The 17766-nt window shown below is 38.1% G+C and overlaps 1 protein-coding gene across 2 annotated transcripts in view; it reads left to right on the top strand.

The window, feature by feature from the left end:
• Positions 1-17766, top strand: part of MICU2 (mitochondrial calcium uptake 2) — a 139986-nt gene that overhangs the window by 61896 nt on the left and 60324 nt on the right. The gene's annotated exons all lie outside the window — the stretch shown is intronic.

Consider the following 17766-nt stretch of genomic DNA (forward strand, 5'->3'; position numbering starts at 1 on the left):
AGCTGCAAGAAAGTAAGTTACTAGGTTGTATCAGAAGGATAAAATACAAAATCAGAGGCGATAGAGTTACAGGAGTGTTAGGCTCCATCTGGAATACTGTATGTAGCATTGGTCACCATGCTGCACAAGGAAGATATTGTCTGGAAAAGAGCACAAAAGCAGTAACAAAGGTAAATATTTTATGTGTGAAGATGTGGGAAGATGATCTAGTAAAACAGACACATATATCCTTTACTTTGTACAAGATTAAAAATTAGGAGTGATTGTAGAAATGGAGAAATAGAAACGGGCAACTTAGAACTGCATGGAAGGACTGATAAGGATCTGGAATAAATTATTTCAGAAAGTCTCTTGGTATATATAGCATACATAAATTCTGTAGATTTCGTGACGAGAATTAAAGGGAATGACAATCCATGTTAAATCTGTGATTGAGTTTTAAATTTGAAGGCAGGCACACTAAGCTGTTTCCCTTCCCTCCCCTCTTAGAGGTTTGCAGCTAGGATGACCATAGTTTTCATATTTACTACAGCTTGTAACTGGGAGGGGGGCACACAGTTTGTAGCTAAGAATTATGCTTCTGTGTCTGCTAAGAATGCTTCTAAGTACATTGAGGAGTACCCAAATTGTTCACACTGTGTATTAGGAATAACATGTTCATTCTGCCTGTGCTTTTCTGTATTTCAAAGTCCTGCAATTACAAGGCTGACTTTCTAGTGTCTCTGTAATGCCATTACAGGATAATGATGCGCTTACACAGCATGCCACAGGGTTGGAAAAGTGTTTTAGAGTGTTTGCTGCGTCATCAAACTTAGTTCTCCCATTTAAAAAAAAATTGGGGGAGAGAAAGCCAAGCATATTAAAGAATATGGCATTCAGAGTTTATGTAAGTGGTAAAATTATAGTTAAGATGAGAAAATATGCTAAAGCAATTAAACTATTTTAAGTAATAAAACTTGTTTTTTATGGATTGAGCACTTGGCTGGGTGGGATGCTTAGCTCTTTGTTTTTTGGGGGGGGGGGGGTGGGGTGGTTGGTTTGTTTGTTGTTTTTTTTCTTTTTTCCTTAATTCCTAGCTAGCTGTTGCAGGAGCAGTAAGAGAGCATGTGAATAATAGATAACCCCATGCACTTCAGTTCAGTGGAGAAAATTGCTCTGCAGATTTGAATTTAGCTATCTGCATCTTTGGATCTAAACCAGATGCAGCAGGTTAGGGGATTAATGTCTGAGAAAGCAGCTTGTCAAATTCAGTGTAACTTGTTAACTTCTCCTGGGAACCTTTTCAGTTTTGATACCCTACTTTGAAAATTTTGAAGTGGTTTAGTCCCAGCTGTTTCTCTGTTGTCACATGGCCATGGCAATGAGAACAGTTCTGCTGTAGTCTGTGTTCAGTGCGCTGGGGCATACAACAGAGCCCAGCACTCAGTATTTGATAACTGTGATTCTAGGTTGATACTCATGAGACTGGAGCATCTTTTAGAGGAGAGACTGTGGGAGCTGGGCCTGTTTAGAGAAGACTGAGAGGGGATTTCATTAATACATACAAGTATCTCAAAGCTGAGTGCCAGGAGGATGGTGCCAGACTCTTTTCCAATGATGCCCAGTGACAAGACGAGGAGCAGTGGCCATAACCGAAGACACAAGAAGTTTTGTCTCAACGTGAGGAAGAACTTCTCTATGTTAAGGCTGGCAGAGCCCTGGAACAGGCTGCCCAGGAGTCTCTTTCTCTGGAAACATTCAAAACCCGCCTGGATGTGTTCCTGTGTAACCTGCTCTAGGTGCCTTGGCAGAGGAGTTGTACCCAATGATCTCCAGGGGTCCCTTCCAACCCAGACAATTCTGTGATTTCCATACCTTTAGATACCTAACTGAGGAAGTTGGTCTTTAAGTCACTCTGGCATAAGTGGGAGGGAGCAGTCTTCAGCTTCTCCTTCTCTCTGCAGTTTGATACCAAAAATTTATTGTTATTAACACCCCTCCCAATTTGTGTTTGAATTGTGGAACAAATCAAAGATATAATTCTTTGATAATTAAATAAAAGAAGACCTGTTCTTCAGTCATACTGCTTTTGACCCACTTTTGATAATGTCACTTCAGATTGTTTCCAAGAATTAGAGAAGGGTGGCATACATAATTGTTAGACTCAGGTCAGAAAAGCTTCAGATGTTACCTTAAAGACTGTTTGGCAATCATAAAACTGCTCTAACTGGATCCACAAGATCAATGAAGCATGAGAAAGTAGATCAGTTTTGAGTAAACCCATGTATAGTTTAATTTGAAATGTGCAGCTGCAGTTTTGCAGAAAACAAAATATAAAAAGCACAATGCTTTTATTCAGCTTGAAGTGAAAGCATTTTTTCCAGCTATCAATTTACAGCTTAAGATAATGGATTTTGGCAGAGTGCAGAGCTATTAAGTAATGTTTATTAAAATGGATAAGAAAGGATTTGAGAGGTGGCCTGTAAGAGAGGTTTTTTAAAGGACTGGTTAGTAGAATAAAGAAATAGCATTTTCTTCTAGAAGTTTTATGTCCCTTTCTTTTATGTCCTTTATAGGTCATTAATGAAGAAAATTGTGGTGATATCATCTTATTATTTAGTACAGTTTGTGAAGTGGTATGGAAACTTACAGAGTTTTTTTTCACCTCTACTGTAAGGCTGAAAACCTTAAGCTTGTAAAACATTTATCCCAAAGAGAGAAATGACCAACTATATCTAAGTTTGCCTCAGTCACAAAACTACCATATAATTTGACATGAACTTGACATTCCCAGGGTCTATTGTCCATTGTGCAGTTCTTCACAATAGGCAATAGATGTGTGAAGCTCCATGCCAAAAGTCATTGAAGCCACTACAAGTTTGCATGGACTCAAGGAGATGCTGGGCAAGTGCCAGAAAGTGATACAACCAAGAATTCTCAAATACATAGAAACCACATCCAGCTCAGGATGTCCCTCAGCTCAAAATAGAGTAATACTGAGAGAATATTTTTATTCCTTCCTAAGCATTTGCTTATGGCCAGTTCTTGAATTGATGCAGACACACTGCTATTGCACTTTTAGTATAATGTCTGACTCATTCAGATGCTCTAACGTTGCAGCCACAGAACCATAATGAAGGAGAAGGGATATTGGATGAGGTGGACCTTTGGTCTGACCCAGTGCAGTCATTCATCCATTCTTCTGAGACCATCTCTGACCAAATTTGGGAAGATACTTAAATGTTTTCTAAATACTTTCAAGGGAGGGCTAGACATATCTGTGGGTTCCGCTCTGAGCGTGAGCTTACAGTGTATGTGTAAGTCTTACAGTGTATGTGTGCATATTTTTGTTTTTCTGAATAGAAATGCTTTTGGAGTCTGTATATCTGCTAAGAGGTCACAGAATTGAAATATTCCAAGTGGAAGGTCAAAGCTTTGGAGCACTACAGAGCCTTGGACACAGGGATGTCTTGGCACTTTTTCTGCAGTTAGAAGCAGGGTATAACTACTTTAAATGAATATTTTATAATAATAAGCTTTAATATCATATAATGTCATATATATAATCCAAAGATTTCTCTATTTAGAATAATCTAAATATTACTGAGTTTACCAACTGACACTTATGTGGGCTGACTTCTTTTAAGTCTATTCTGCATGAGCAATAAAAATATTAAGACATGATGACATTCAAGGTAAGTATGGAGTTTATGCACCCCTGTAGGCGTCTTTGCAATAGGGGGTACCCTGGGACCCCATTCTTCACTGCAGATGTTCCCCAGAGATCACCTGTCTAAGTGGAGGTAATGGCAAGGAGAGTTTGAGCTTGGCTGAGCACATGCCCTAGATGCAGTGGAGACCAAAGAAATGTGCATTTCTCTTCCGTTGTCTTTCAAAATGAGTAAGGTGTTTCCTAAGCACAGTGAGGACAACCCTGTAAATAGTATCTACCCATCTCATTACTGGCTTCAGTGCTACAAATCCAGAATGAATCTGGTTTTTATGGATGATGGTTAGTGCTAGCTAAACATCAACTCACCAGTTTGTGCTTTCAAGTTGTTACATTATAGTGGTGGCTAATGAATCTTCTCCAGCAGATAGGGGAAAATTTACTTGCGTAATTTTAGGTACTACTGTAAACATTTACAAATCAGCAGACTATCTTTGAAAAATGTAGGCATGCTTGAGGTCTTAGGATGTCTGAGAACTTTTATTTCATTAAGAGAAAAGAGGTTGGACAAATACAGCATTAATTTGACTCAGTCTGGTTTTTACACAATGTCATCCGTCTTGAATTAAATGCTGTAGTCAAACTATTTCACAAAAGAAGTCTGAGATAAAGATAATCTTAAAAACTTTGAAGAGGAGGAGAAGAGAGAATTGCATCAGATAGAGTTCTGGACCTCCCAAAGAAATGTAATTTTTGTGCTAATAGCACAGTCTGCTTCCAAGAATATGGCAGCTTTGATAAATGAAGCAACACTGATAACCACTGAGGTCTTGAAACAGAAAATCACCAGATGCTTGATGACCTGCTTAAATGGTACAACCTCTACAAAAGCTGTTTAAGGTGCAGCCAGGATTACTGAAAACAACTTTATCTGTGGTACAGAGGAATGTAGCACAGAGAAATGTAGCACAGAAAAATGGATGACCTACCAGGTACGGGTTTCTGCTAGATTGAGATGCTGCAGAGAAGAAAATCTAGTGCTGCATTGTGACCTTGCAGTTGTGCTGAAGGTGCAGCAGTGATGGGCTTCAAAGGGAGGATTGAGAAAACATACTTGAACTTTCATTATAGAAGGAAAGTTCAAAATTAGAGAATGGAATTTATAAACACAATAAAAAATGAAGGGTCATTACAACTCTGCTGTAATCAGGAATACACTGGTTTTACACTCAGTAATGGCTCCAATTAAAATAAATGTCAGTGTTACCTTATTCAGCATTTCATACTGAATTAATTTCAACTTTCAGCATAACTGTTACTGAAACTACTGAATGTAAAAGGGATCTTTTGAACTTCTGTGGAGTAAATCTAATATCCTGGACAGTTACCTTCTTGACATCCACTTTAGAGGTAGTAAGACATTATCCCATTGCAAAGAAAGTGTGTGTATAAATTAATTTAATGAATTCTGGCTTCTGTTACTTTCTGCTGGTGTCCTTTACTTTGTCTCATCTGTTTAGTTTTCTGGGGTTTTTTTTTCTGTTAGAGGCTGTCAGAAACTGATCTTAGAAGTTATAATCTACACAGCGATGTGCTGGAACTTTTAAGATCAATCTTGCCAATATTGCGAACTTAAAGTATTACGGAAATCTGATTAAATAACGGTGCTTAGTTCAAAGCAAATATGTCAATATTTAATAATAAATATGGTTTTAATAATAAATATGTTCTAGGAAAAAAATGTTGATTGCAATGTTTAATTAGTCAATGGGAATACCGGAATTTAGATTAAACTTTCAGTATGATTTATGTTTTTCTGAACAAGTGGCACGGCAGAACTAACTCTCTTTATCCAGTCTTTCCATGTGTAATCTTTGTGTCAAATGAAAGTGCTTTAGAAGAAAAATTCTGTGTAGGTAGAAAGTTTAAAAAAATAAGCAAGTCTGAAAAATATGCCTGGTCATTGGAAAATAAATATAGTGTGTTTAGGACATTCAGGTTTAAACACATAACATTGTCACAAGATCAGTGACTCCTACAGAAAACAAATCATGTGTTTAGACAAAGTCAGCAGCTTTATGGAGAAATAAATATAATTTTACAACTTAATTACAGTATAAACATTTCTTGTGGTAGCAAATACTTTGTTGTTATTGTTGTATTAATCTTACAGGACATATGGATGTTTGTTTCAGTATCTCCTGGGACCTGCTAAATCCTCTGAGCATAACTCTGGCCGCTGTTGTAAAGAGCCAAACTTTTTAGCCATTTTTCATCTTTGTGACTAAACCTTTAATAAATAAATTTTAAAACCAGAAAAAGAAATGAAGGCTTTAAAGAGATTCTGTTTTCTTTCTTTTACATGTTATTCTCTGATTAATTTATCACTGTGGAAGTTTTATCTCATAGTGTTAGTTCACTGTATTTAAAAGTGAAGAATTTCACACTTCCCAGATGCTGTTGAATCTTTGGGAGGGTTGGTGGTGGTAGGCTTTTCTATGGCAACCTAATCAGTTCACTCCCCATCACTTATGGCACCTTTTTAAGTACCAAGCTCTCTGAGAACTGAGAAAACGTGTTGTTGTAACATAGGTAATAATGAGGTTTAAAATCTGATAGATTTTTTGTACAGTACAGAACATATTGTGGCATATTCAGGTAAGTATTTCATGCTTATGTCATTTATGCATGTCTAACTTGGAAATTTTTGTTATAAAGGCTGGAGAAAAGAAAACTTTCTCCTCCAATCACCAACCCCTGAAAATTTAAATCTTCTGGGGGAGCAGTAATGTGATTAGCTCTGCATTGTTCACATTATCACAGAAGGGAATTCTGATTCTTTCTGAACACATTTTTCCTGTCTTTCCAGCAGTCTGTCACATCTAGGATTCTTATATATTCATTCTTAAGGGAATAATATTTTTTGACTGTTGCCTACTATTTGGGCTCTCCTTTATTTTAAACAGGGGTTTTGGGGTTTTTGTTGTTGTTTTTTGTTGGTTTTTTTTTTTACTTTCTGAGTGTTATAGCAAGTACTTGTGTAGTTGCATGCCCTCTTCTACTTTGATGTGTTACTGCAGACTCTAAAATTCCTAATTCCTTTATCAGTAAATGTTTTTATGTAACTTTGCTGTGTAAAGCACTGCTACCAGTGTACAACTGGTATGTACACTGGTATGATGTACAGTGACCTTTGATACTGTTAAATACATGAGTGGATTAAAAGAAGTTCTTTAAAGCACCACTTTGTAGAGCAAGTGACCAAGGAATAATAAATTCAGGGCTCCTGTCTCAGCTGAGTACCAGCCAACAGAACATTCTTCAAAGAGTCACTGCATTTTTTAGCTGCTTCTTTATATTGAAGGCTTCGAAAAGGAGATTATTGAAATGTGGATAAATTCGTAACAGCTACAAGTTTCTTTTAAAGTATTTGCAGACTGACTAAGTAAAAGAGAGACATTTAGAGAGACAGGTGACAGCTAGCATATATGATGCTTGCATATTTAAAATTGTAATCTTTTTTTTTTCTTTTCTCTGATAATGTAGTATAAGCATTTCTAAGCCTTACATAGGCATCCTGTTTGGCTTGGTTTGAGTTGTATTTACTTTTCTGTACAGTAACACAGTTCTTAGTCCAGGAAGATGAAATCACAGGGTATTTCTGTTTTAGGGGTGCACACAAGTAGTTATAGATTCATAGGTTTTGCCGCTGCATGGTTAGTTTTGATCAGTGCTGTGTTAGCCAGCTCAACAGCTGCAGTGCAGGGTTTCTTTCTTTGTAACGGACTCCCGGTGTTGTGATGAAAATTCCCTGGTAGGGCAAGTCCAAAGTACCTAGGTTAAAAATTAACAGGATTCACGTTTTAATGTATCTTTTGGCACACTGTGTGTTTCTGTGAGTGCTACGGAAATCTGAGGCTGTTTTATCTTCACTTCTGTGGAAGGCACCTTGCATTCCAGACACTGTTTAAAACATTTTGGATGCGCAAACATGTTAACAATAGTGCTTAAACAAGATTGGTACTCTGAAATGTGTTTCAAAAACATGCGAGTGGCAGTCTTCTCTGGTGACAGAGAAGCAGTTTCTTTCAGTGTTTCCCTTGAAGTGTATACATTGTAAAATACCGTGTGTAAAATACCATGTAATGCTTTTTCAGTAATGCTTTTGGCACATTGTTGCAAACATAGGTTATACAGACCTGTTGGAAGTCTGTGTAACCATTGGCAGAGGCACTTTGAAGTGGTTTTAAAAAGCTTGTAAGACCAATTCTGGTACATTTTGAGGAGATTTTTTTTGTTTGGATTTTTTGCTTGATTAGTTAGTGTTTTGTTTAAGTTTTCTCCTCCTATTATCACTGAACTCCCTACTATCTTAATTCCCATTCCACTGCATTTACTGCCTCTTGTTTAGGCCTTATACAGATTATAGTAGCCATCTTCTTTCTGGTCGCATTTATATATGGACATGGATATATCTCAAAGTGTGCAACCATTAAATGCTTTTTCTCCTGCCTTTACAATTGTTACAGGATCAAGTACTATGACAGTAAAAGCTTTCAGAGCTGTAAATCATCAGGTAAATATATAGCACCATGCAGCCGGCATGAGTTGGGCTGCAGAAATTCTGGTTTGGAGTTGCACTTCTCAGACTCTGACATACATAGTCCTGTTTTGAAAGGCATGCAGTTAAACTGAACTGCCATGTAATAAATGGATTATCTCTTGATAGTTCAGAACAGATCAAGTAGAGCTACTATCTAAGTTACCCAAACAAAGTAAGAAGCGATTTGAAAAGAGCATATAATTTCCTTCTACAACACAAGCCCACATGAGAGGTAAACTCCTATTAACTTGAAAAGCCTAAAAGATCTGCAAGTCCAGGGTAAGCAAAAAGTTCAGATGGCTAGAGCCTCTCCAAGTTCCTCCTGAGAAGATGTGCTGACAGACACTCCGTACATCATTTGAATTGAAAAACAGGAGGAAAAATAAAGATAATACAGCATTTCAGGAGTGTGGCCAGCAGGTCAAGGGAGGTGATTCTCCCCATCTGTTCAGTTCTCATGGGATCCCCCCTGCAGTACTGTGTTCAGCTCTGAGGCCCCCAACACAAGAGGGACATGGATCTGCTTGAGCAAGTCCAGAGGAGGACCACAGAGATGATCAAAGGGCTGGAGCAACACTTCTATGAAGACAGGCTGAGAGAGTTGAGCTTATTCAGTCTGGGGAAGAGAAGGCTCAGGGGAAACCTTAGAGCAGCCTTTCAGTACCTAAAAAGGGAGCCTACAGAAAAGATGGGGAAGAACTCTGTCAGGGAGTGTAGTGATAGGACAAAGGGTAAACTGTTCTAAGATAAACCATTCTATGATTTTAAAGGCAATTAATTAAGCACCATGTATTGTTTACATACTTGCACATAGCATCTTTCAAAAATATCTAGGTTTTAACTCTAAAGATAAATGTGTTCATGTCTTCGCATCTTAGTGATGGACTGAAAAAGATCAGTGAGAAGCAGGTCCAACGCATTTTTCAATTAAGTCTGTTGCCTGTCAAATACAATAACAGTGTGATGAGCTTTCCTAGAGAGCTGTATGAACCCATTTCCTGGGAATGTTGCGTTTGAGTTGTCTGTGCGGTCCCCCCACTGCTACGTATGTATTTAGTACCTCTGCACCAGTGTGTTCAAGTGGCGTGTCAGCCTCAGCAGGAGAATGTGTAAGTAGGGCGGTGTGATAACTTGCAAGTTAAGGTGTAAATGTATGGTTTGTTAACTAAACTGGTTCTCTAGCTTGTTAGAGCTTGGACACCTTATTTGCCTTTGTTACATTGTTAGGGCAAATGTGTTAGTTTCTGACTTCTTTTTAAGTTTATGTTTAAAAGCAAGCTCTGCTAAGGCTGAAATTTGTAGAATTGAATAGTGTAATTAAAAAAAAAAACAACCTTCTAAACCAAGACTTTATTATTCTTACATCTGGGTTAATTTTCCTTTCAGCATGGGTTCTAGTGACAATGGAAGATGTGCTCTGTGTAAACCAGTTTAGTCCAAACTCAGTGAAATGCAAGGGGTGGGAGAAAAAAATTAAAATCAAAAATGTCAGGGGTTTAGATGCAAATAAACTGTTCAGCTGCTGCTTCAGACGTAACCATCACAAACTAGTACTAGCACAGCAGAGTTGTCTGACCAGCCATTTGAAAGAAAGAAGGGGAGGGGCACCTGTTAGTACATAAAAAGGGCTTCATCTAATTTTGGAGTACCTATATTCAGCAGCATTAACAGTAGCCAAATATAAGGCTATTGCTTTTTCATTCTTCTCTTGTCCTTCTTTTAGCAGTCTGTTTTGCATCTCAGAAGTAGCTCCTGAGAAGGTATTTTAATCTTTTGTCCATTTCGTAGTTGGTGATTTTAGGGCTGTTACAGCTTTTTTATATAGTTTCACATTGCTAAACAGTCATTCAAATACTTAGAACTTATTTCCAAACAGAAATCAGTGCTGCTTTTTTTTGTTTGCTTCTTTTCTAGCTTACTTTAATGTCCAGGTTTGCAGTTTGATCTGGAAGGTCAGAAAATATAGCATTGAAAAAAGTCATACACATCGATTCACTACATAAGAACATTTTGTTTCTGATCTTATAACTTGATGTTGGTTTTGGTAACTGGTGCATTAATACACAGCTCACATTCTTTATTGTGAAAGCACAAACTACTTCTGCACATACTTACACAAGCTTTCTTAAATATTACAATCTTGAGCTGTCTGTAAGTCATGTATTTCTGTCAAATGGATTTCTTGTCAAAACCCTTTTCATCTGTCAATTACTGCATCTTTCAGACCTTGAGTTCCAAGCATTATCCTCTGTGTATTCAGGGTATGTGCTGGGTAGGTTAACATGTGCAGCAGGGTTTGAGGTCAAGTTACATTTTCTGTTATTTTGATCATTTCCAATTGGATTGAGTTGAAATTGAGATACAATAATGACACAAGTTAACTGCGAAGTTTTCATCAGCCTTACAGAAATTTGATATGGAGTTGCTAAATCCATCTGTAGATCTAGTGTAAATTAATGGATCCAAACTTAAGGCTCCCAGAGAGCCTGCTGGCACCAACTGGATTTTAATTACATCCCATGCATTGGTTTAGTTATCCTTATGGCAGGTAAAATGAGTGGTGCAAGCTAACTCTTCAAGATCAGAAAAGAAAAAAAGAGCATTGATCCTCTTTTCAGAGGAGGGGGAAGAAAAAGTTTTATAGCTTAATTTTTTTCCCAAGGGAAAGTGAAAGAAGGTGTATAAATGATGGAGGGAAGAAAGGCAATGAACGGGTACAAAGAGGCAAAGTAAGCAGATTATTTGGAAAGGAGTAGAGTGGAGAAAGAAAAATTATATCGGGGGAAAAAATAACTGGAAAATGTAGACTATAAGCAGAAAAAAAATTAAGATCAAAACACCAGATTCTGTGCAAAGGCATAAAAAGTAAAATGAACAAAAGTGGAAGACAAAATTTTAACGGAATGGTAAAGTGTGTATGTGTATTTTAAGTCATTTCTGATTCATAATTAACTGCAAATATTTGAGTTTGTATACAAGTACTTACATTTTGACTGGATGCAAAATTTGCTTAGCAGTGTCACCAAGATCAGATCACAGGGATCAGCATTGTCAGAGAAATCTCAGGTAAGGGTTATCAAGACTTTGTTTATGCAACCCTTAGTTTTTATTAATTAAAAAAAAAAAAAGAGTTACACTGAATATAAAGATTTTACTTGGCTTTAGCTTGCTATTTTTCATGCCCAAAAGATCAAAGCCAAATACTGAACACCATGAATTCGTTATTAGCATCCTAAATTTCGAGACTGATAAACAGATTCATTACATCAAGCTGAAAATTAATTGTAAGACATAATGTTGTTGCCCTTATGCATCTCTCAGTGCAGGAAGCCAAAAAGGAAACAATAGTCTTCAGTAATGCTTAGAGACGCCAGCGGTTGCTTATCCCCTGATCCCTTGCCATGTCAACTGCAGAGGAAAACATCCTTCTAGAGCTGTTTTCATGTCATTCAATTCTAATTTGCCATCAACTATGATAACTTTACCATGGATATTATCAATTTGGCACTGGAGGCTTGACATAAAACTACAAAGGCAACTAAATTCCAAATTAATGCTGAAACTTCCTTCTTAATTCACCGGGTTGTGTGGGGGAGCATGTGGGAATACCTAGCGTTTGAAGCCCCAGCTGTACCCACACGCAATACAACAAGTTAAGGATGGAATTTCAGCACAAGCCTTAACATTAATGCAGCATAGCTCTGTTGTGTGGTTTGATTTCTTCTTGCATGGCACTGTTAAAGACAACAATAAACCCAAGTGAATCTCAGAGTAATTTGAAATTATGCTTTAAGAATCTCATGCAAGCCATAGTAATAGATTCCTCTCACACGTTACCTCTCAGTAAATTTGAATTTTTGTATCCTGCTTACTTTGAGTTTTCACTGTTGGAAACTGCTGAGATGTTAGATTACACATACCTTAATACCTGGAGTCCAGCCTTAAGTGCATAATTGTTTCCTACAGTATACCTGTCTTTACTTGATGCTCATTTTGTGGAATAGAATAAAAGAGGTAAACTTTGCTTTTTGTCCTGTGCATGCGTTTTTATGAGCAAAATGAGCTATGACAGTGTTTTTAGAAACATCAGGAAAGTCAAATCTTTTTTATCTGAAGGACTTCTTGGATGACTCAGGAAAAAGTACTTGGAAATTAGTCAGGACTTAATTGAGTGGGAATGATACTGAAATGCTGGGAGAGAATTTGGTCCCCAGTGAATGCTTTAGGTTTGTACTTTAAAAGAAGATCAATCTTAAGTGATTGAATCAGCCTTTTCTTCAAAACATAATTTTTATTCAGCCTTTGGTTAGGCATTTGGAATGTGATTAGAATAGTTACTCAGTCATTTATCCCTTCTCAGAACAAATGAGAGTTATGTTTCTAATCTACTTTCAGAAATTCATAGCTCTCTATGTCTTCCTATATATTTCCATCCTTTACCAGCTGTTTTCAGTGCTAAAGACATGGAGAGATACATATCAGTGAAGAGAATAGTGAAGGAAAGGGATACAGCTTTTAAACAAGCACGTAAGCTGCTGTTGTAGACCCATCTACATTTTAAACTTAGCCACATGACGTGGCCTATACGTGCTTCAGGATGCCCATGTCCTCTTTTGTGAGATAGTACATCTGCTTTTGCTCAGGAATAGGGACTGTTCTAAACCATAGTTTCAGGAATAACTTGATCACTGGCAAACAGTCTAGAAACAACAAACAATTTGGTGGAAAAAAGTGATATAGTGAAAGCAAAGAGTCTGGTAATTATGCTTCAGAACACCCTCTGAAATTATTTTTTGCATTGGAGAATAATCATAGCGAAGTGTTATGCTCATATTGTTTATTTAGATTATGAGAGTGGGTTTGTGAGGTGAAACAGAGAAGAACAGAGGCTGTATAAGGGTCATATTTGGCAATGCGACTAATGAAAGTGTGATGACTGAAAATGAGAAAGATGTCACTCAGAGCTTTATTAAATGCTGGCAGTATGTTTAAGAAGAAATTATGAAAAGCAAGCATAAGATCATCAGTGCATTTAAAGGCCAAATGTCCAGCTACATGCAATTTAATTAAAATTGCACAAATAATTGTATTGAATATTTTTGACAAATTATGAATTATATGGCTTACACCTGAAAAGTCATCACTTTTGGTGTCATAAACTTGATTGTGAACTTCTAGCCTCTGATGCCAAGTGTAGCAGGTTGAAGTCCTTAATTCATATTAAACCAAACTGAACAGTATTATTGTTGGTTTAGGAAAATGTTGTGAAAAATATGTCAATTGAAAGGCCTGACATCATCATGATGTGTTATTTGAGTATGTGATCACTGATGGTACCTGCCTCCACTCTGGACAGTAGAATCTCCATATTCCTTACACACTTTCTGGTCTGGCCAAATCATATAATACCTCTGCCACCACCTCTTTTCCTTCACCTTCTACTCTACAGTTATATTTGCCCAGATTTTCATTCTCTTATGCAATAGAATTGTGCAGATGTCTTTGGTGTGAAGGAACATCAGCCTTTTTTCATGGTGCTTTATCCCTCCCTGCATCTTCTGGATGGTCTGTCTAGACAGCTAAAGAAAGTCCCTGTAATTACATTCCTGAACTGCTGTTCTCACCGCTCATTACAAAGGGGGCCTGGATTAACTGTGTTTAATGGAGGTGCTTGTTGAGCTCCAATGGAGAACTCAGCTCAGTCATTATCATAACTTCCCCGTAGGCACTGGCGGGTTGCTATTAGGTCCCTGTGAAGGTTTTTTATTCCAGATTGCAAAAGCCCAGCTTGCTCAGCTTCCAGATGCTCTCTAGTAGAAAGGATCTTTGTGAAAACTTTCAGGTTTTTTTTTTGTCATAGGTTTTGGGCAGAATGTACAGCCAATTGGGGAAGTTTCAGCCTTTTTTCTCATAACTGTCAAGGCGTGAAAGTTATTAAGCATTTTTAAAATATTTTGATAGGCTTTTTATTTTGCCTGTACATGTTTCACAGTCCTTCACTGGGGTCTGCCTTATGCAGACCTCCATAAATTAAAGTGTAAAATGTGAGATATGGGGTAATTGCTTTTGTGTTATACTTCTGCACTTCTGATTGTTGCACAGTGGGTTTTGTTTGGTTCTGATTTTTTTCCTTTATCACTAACATACTTGGAGTATGCTGTAGAGACTGTCACAGTAACCACACTAAAACATGGTGGGAAAACAGAAATAAAGGTACCTGCCATCTTTATGGCAGGTAGCTGGTATAAATGGTTTTGTAGCTGGTATAAGTAGTTTTACAGCCATTGGAATGCCATGAATTTTCAGTCTGAGGCCATACATTGCTTAGAAGTAGTAAGCAGTTACTCGTGAACAGCTGAGCTCTAGCGCAGCCCTGGCTGAGCTCATGCTGGTGTGCAGGAACCAGGGCGCTTTTAGTGGACACTGAGCTTTTTTCATATACAGTGACAGGACATTGGAAATTTTGCAAAAGCTTTGAAAACAAAGTAGGAGATGGCACAGCTGATGCATTTCATCCCATAAGGTTTGCTTATCTCATTTGTGCTAATATTTGAAGCTGCCTTTCGTAAGAGGTGACCCATATTCCTGCGGCTGTTCTGCAAATCAGGGATGCTAGTTTCATGAAATGAAAGGAGCTTGATGAGTCACACGTTATTGTAATTCTGGTGGCAATACATTCTTTTCCAAACACAGGGCAGTCTTCAGAGTTAAAATGTGAACTTGTATCTATCTATTTCAGTTAAAATTGTGGATTGCTGGAATTCAGTACTTTGGTATCAGTCACAGTCACAAGTTTAGCTTTAGACGGAATTCAGACAAATTCTGCAAGACTTAAGAAACTTGAAAATCCAGTTGGTTTGAAGACATTGTAAGATTAGCTCTTTACTTTTTGTCTAAATATTTTATTTTGTGTTTGTGCAGAAAGGTTGTTTTTCATTCCTTAATTTTAGTTAAGGGACAACTGTGAAGCAGTTTTCCATTTCTTCTGAATTTACTGTAGGGCAAAAATTGTTCCTGTTGTTAGGAGAAAGAGATGATTTTAATAAGAATACTGCATGTTAATACCCACCAACTATGAACTATTCATATGATATCTGCAACATTTGTTGAATCTTGTTAACTAAGCAATTACAGAATCACTTGTCCCCCAAAGTTTTAAAAAGAATAAAGCTAAAGATCTCATTACATTACATTTATTTTTAAACAGTGTTTTCCAGAACATACGGATCTGAATCACAGAACAGCAGCAGGGCAGCTTGTGTGTAGGCCATGATGAAGCTCCATACTGTATAAGAAGCTTAAGGCAGTGCTATTGATACAAAGTGGTCATATCTAAAACAAAGCAAACCTTGGCTTCAGATGCTTGTAAGTAGCCCTCATTCTCCTTGCATATCAGAATATTACTGTTTTAGTAAGTGGCTGATGCTAGCAGAAACGTGCAAGGTGTAGGATTAAATGGCAAGTTGCAGCCTTCTATTTAGAACTATAATTAAGTATAATATAGTATAAAGTAGTATGGTAATAATTGTATCCAGGCTGTGGCTGTAGGTCTTCCAGTTGTACCCTTTTTCTTGAGATCCCCGAACTGTACAAACATATGGTCCCCATATCCAGTTAGGGACCACGGTGAGTAGAAAAAAAGGAAACCTAATGACACAAAATTGAAATGCTTCATCCTCTTCTCTGATGTCTCATTGTCCGGTGAACTGTTTTTCCTGTTTCTTCAATGGACTGGTTATTGGGCGCAGCTTGTGGTCCACTCTCAAGTTCCAAGAGTCCTTCACTTTGAAAAAGTTGGTTGTTACTGTTAGACTACACCAGGTGCCATTATCTGGGGCTGCCTATATCAGTACAAGTCCTTTGCTCTGCCTCATCAGCCTGACACTAAACCTGGTGTTTTCTATTTTAACTTCAGAGCCCTGTCTGAGAGCTAGAAGCTATCATCCCAAAACAGCTTATATGTTCATCGTATCAGCTAGCTCCCCCTCTATCTTTGCCACTTCATACCAAAGTCCTGTCATGTTGTTGGCTGAGTGGAGGAAATGTAACTGCTAATGCTTGATTTTGCAGTTGTTCAAACTCAGCAGAGGAGGCAGAGTTAGCAGTCCCCATCCTGGAGGAAAAGCAACTGAGTTTTACTCAGGTGTCAGAAATCCAGTCACAGCTTTTAAGCGGTTCAGTCTCATTCCCTTCTGTCTTGCCCACTTCCTGGATGTGTTCATACAAACCATTACCTGCTATATTTACAAGTATCTGTGCACATCCCCAATTTTCCTAACAACCTCCCATGCAGCTGGTGCCTCTTATCTTGCATGTTGCTATACCAGTGCTGACTGCAGTAAAACCAAGAGAGGTGTTCCCCCTGGTCTCCCCCCTTGTTCATCCATATACTGTCTGCCTGTCTGTCTACCACCACTCACCCCATAAACACAGCACAGCAAGCCCTGTGTTTTAACATCTCATAGTGAGACCCTAGCTGCGCCTGCAGCTGGTCTGAGTGTAACTAGGAGCCTGTCTCAGGAGTGTGCCAGTGTGCAAAATGCAGCATACACCAGCACTATGCTGGGTTGCTCTAATGCCAGGCAGTCCATAGGAATGATCCAGAAACTGAAAATTGCATAAACAGTGATTTTTTGCTGGAAGATGTGATGCAGCACCTCAGTAGGCCATGCCCTAGGCTATACCTGCTCACCTGCATCACACATCGAGTAATGTCACAGGCACTGACCTAGCCACAGATCCATCTTGGTATTTACTGACTTGTTTCAAGTATGTTCAAGTTGGAATTTTGGTTCATAGTCTTGGATTTTCTTGCTTTTTCTTCACTTTCTCACATCTTTGAGCAGTCCTAAAATTGAGTGATGCTGCTGGTGGTAAAATTGTTCCTTGTTCAAATATGCACAGGATGTTCTGAATTTTAAAGTGTCTTGGTTTCCTGTTTTCACTTACCGTCTCTGAAATCCTAAGAAAATATTTCACCATGTCTGTGTCCTCTCTTGCTGCCACTAACTGTTACTACTCATCAGAATGTTGTCAACTTGTGTAATTTTGATCATGAATCTCAATATTTAAAGGGGGGGATGGAAGTTGGAAGATTTTTGTTTGCTTGAGAAATCAGCTTTGGGTTTGGTGATGAAATCTGTGACTTGTTGGTGTTTTCATTGCTTTTCCTGTTTTTTCTGACTTCTCTGGAAGGTAGGCCTATACTTAAACTCGTTATTCTCCCATCTTAGGAGTTGCTCCACATCTTGATAAATGACTTCAGGAGTTATCATGCAGACCACATTTTCAACCTTTGCTGAACCAGTCGCTAATCTGGCAAAATACTGTTTGCTGTTTGGTCGGTTCAGTTTTCTGTTGAGTTAACAAACTGAATTTGGCTTTAATTGAATTTAGCTAGACTGCGACAAGTAGTACAGCTGGCAAAGGAGAGGGTGCAGGACCATATGGCCAAGAGCGAGGGAATAAGAGCTAAGGGCAGCCTTTGGTGACAGCAAGCCGTTAATTTAGCTCA

The sequence above is a fragment of the Pezoporus wallicus genome, unplaced genomic scaffold (genome assembly GCF_028554395.1).
Source record: "Pezoporus wallicus isolate ANWC-B61680 ecotype Strahan unplaced genomic scaffold, APGP_CSIRO_Pwel_v1 scaffold_6446, whole genome shotgun sequence".
NCBI lineage: Eukaryota > Metazoa > Chordata > Aves > Psittaciformes > Psittacidae > Pezoporus > Pezoporus wallicus.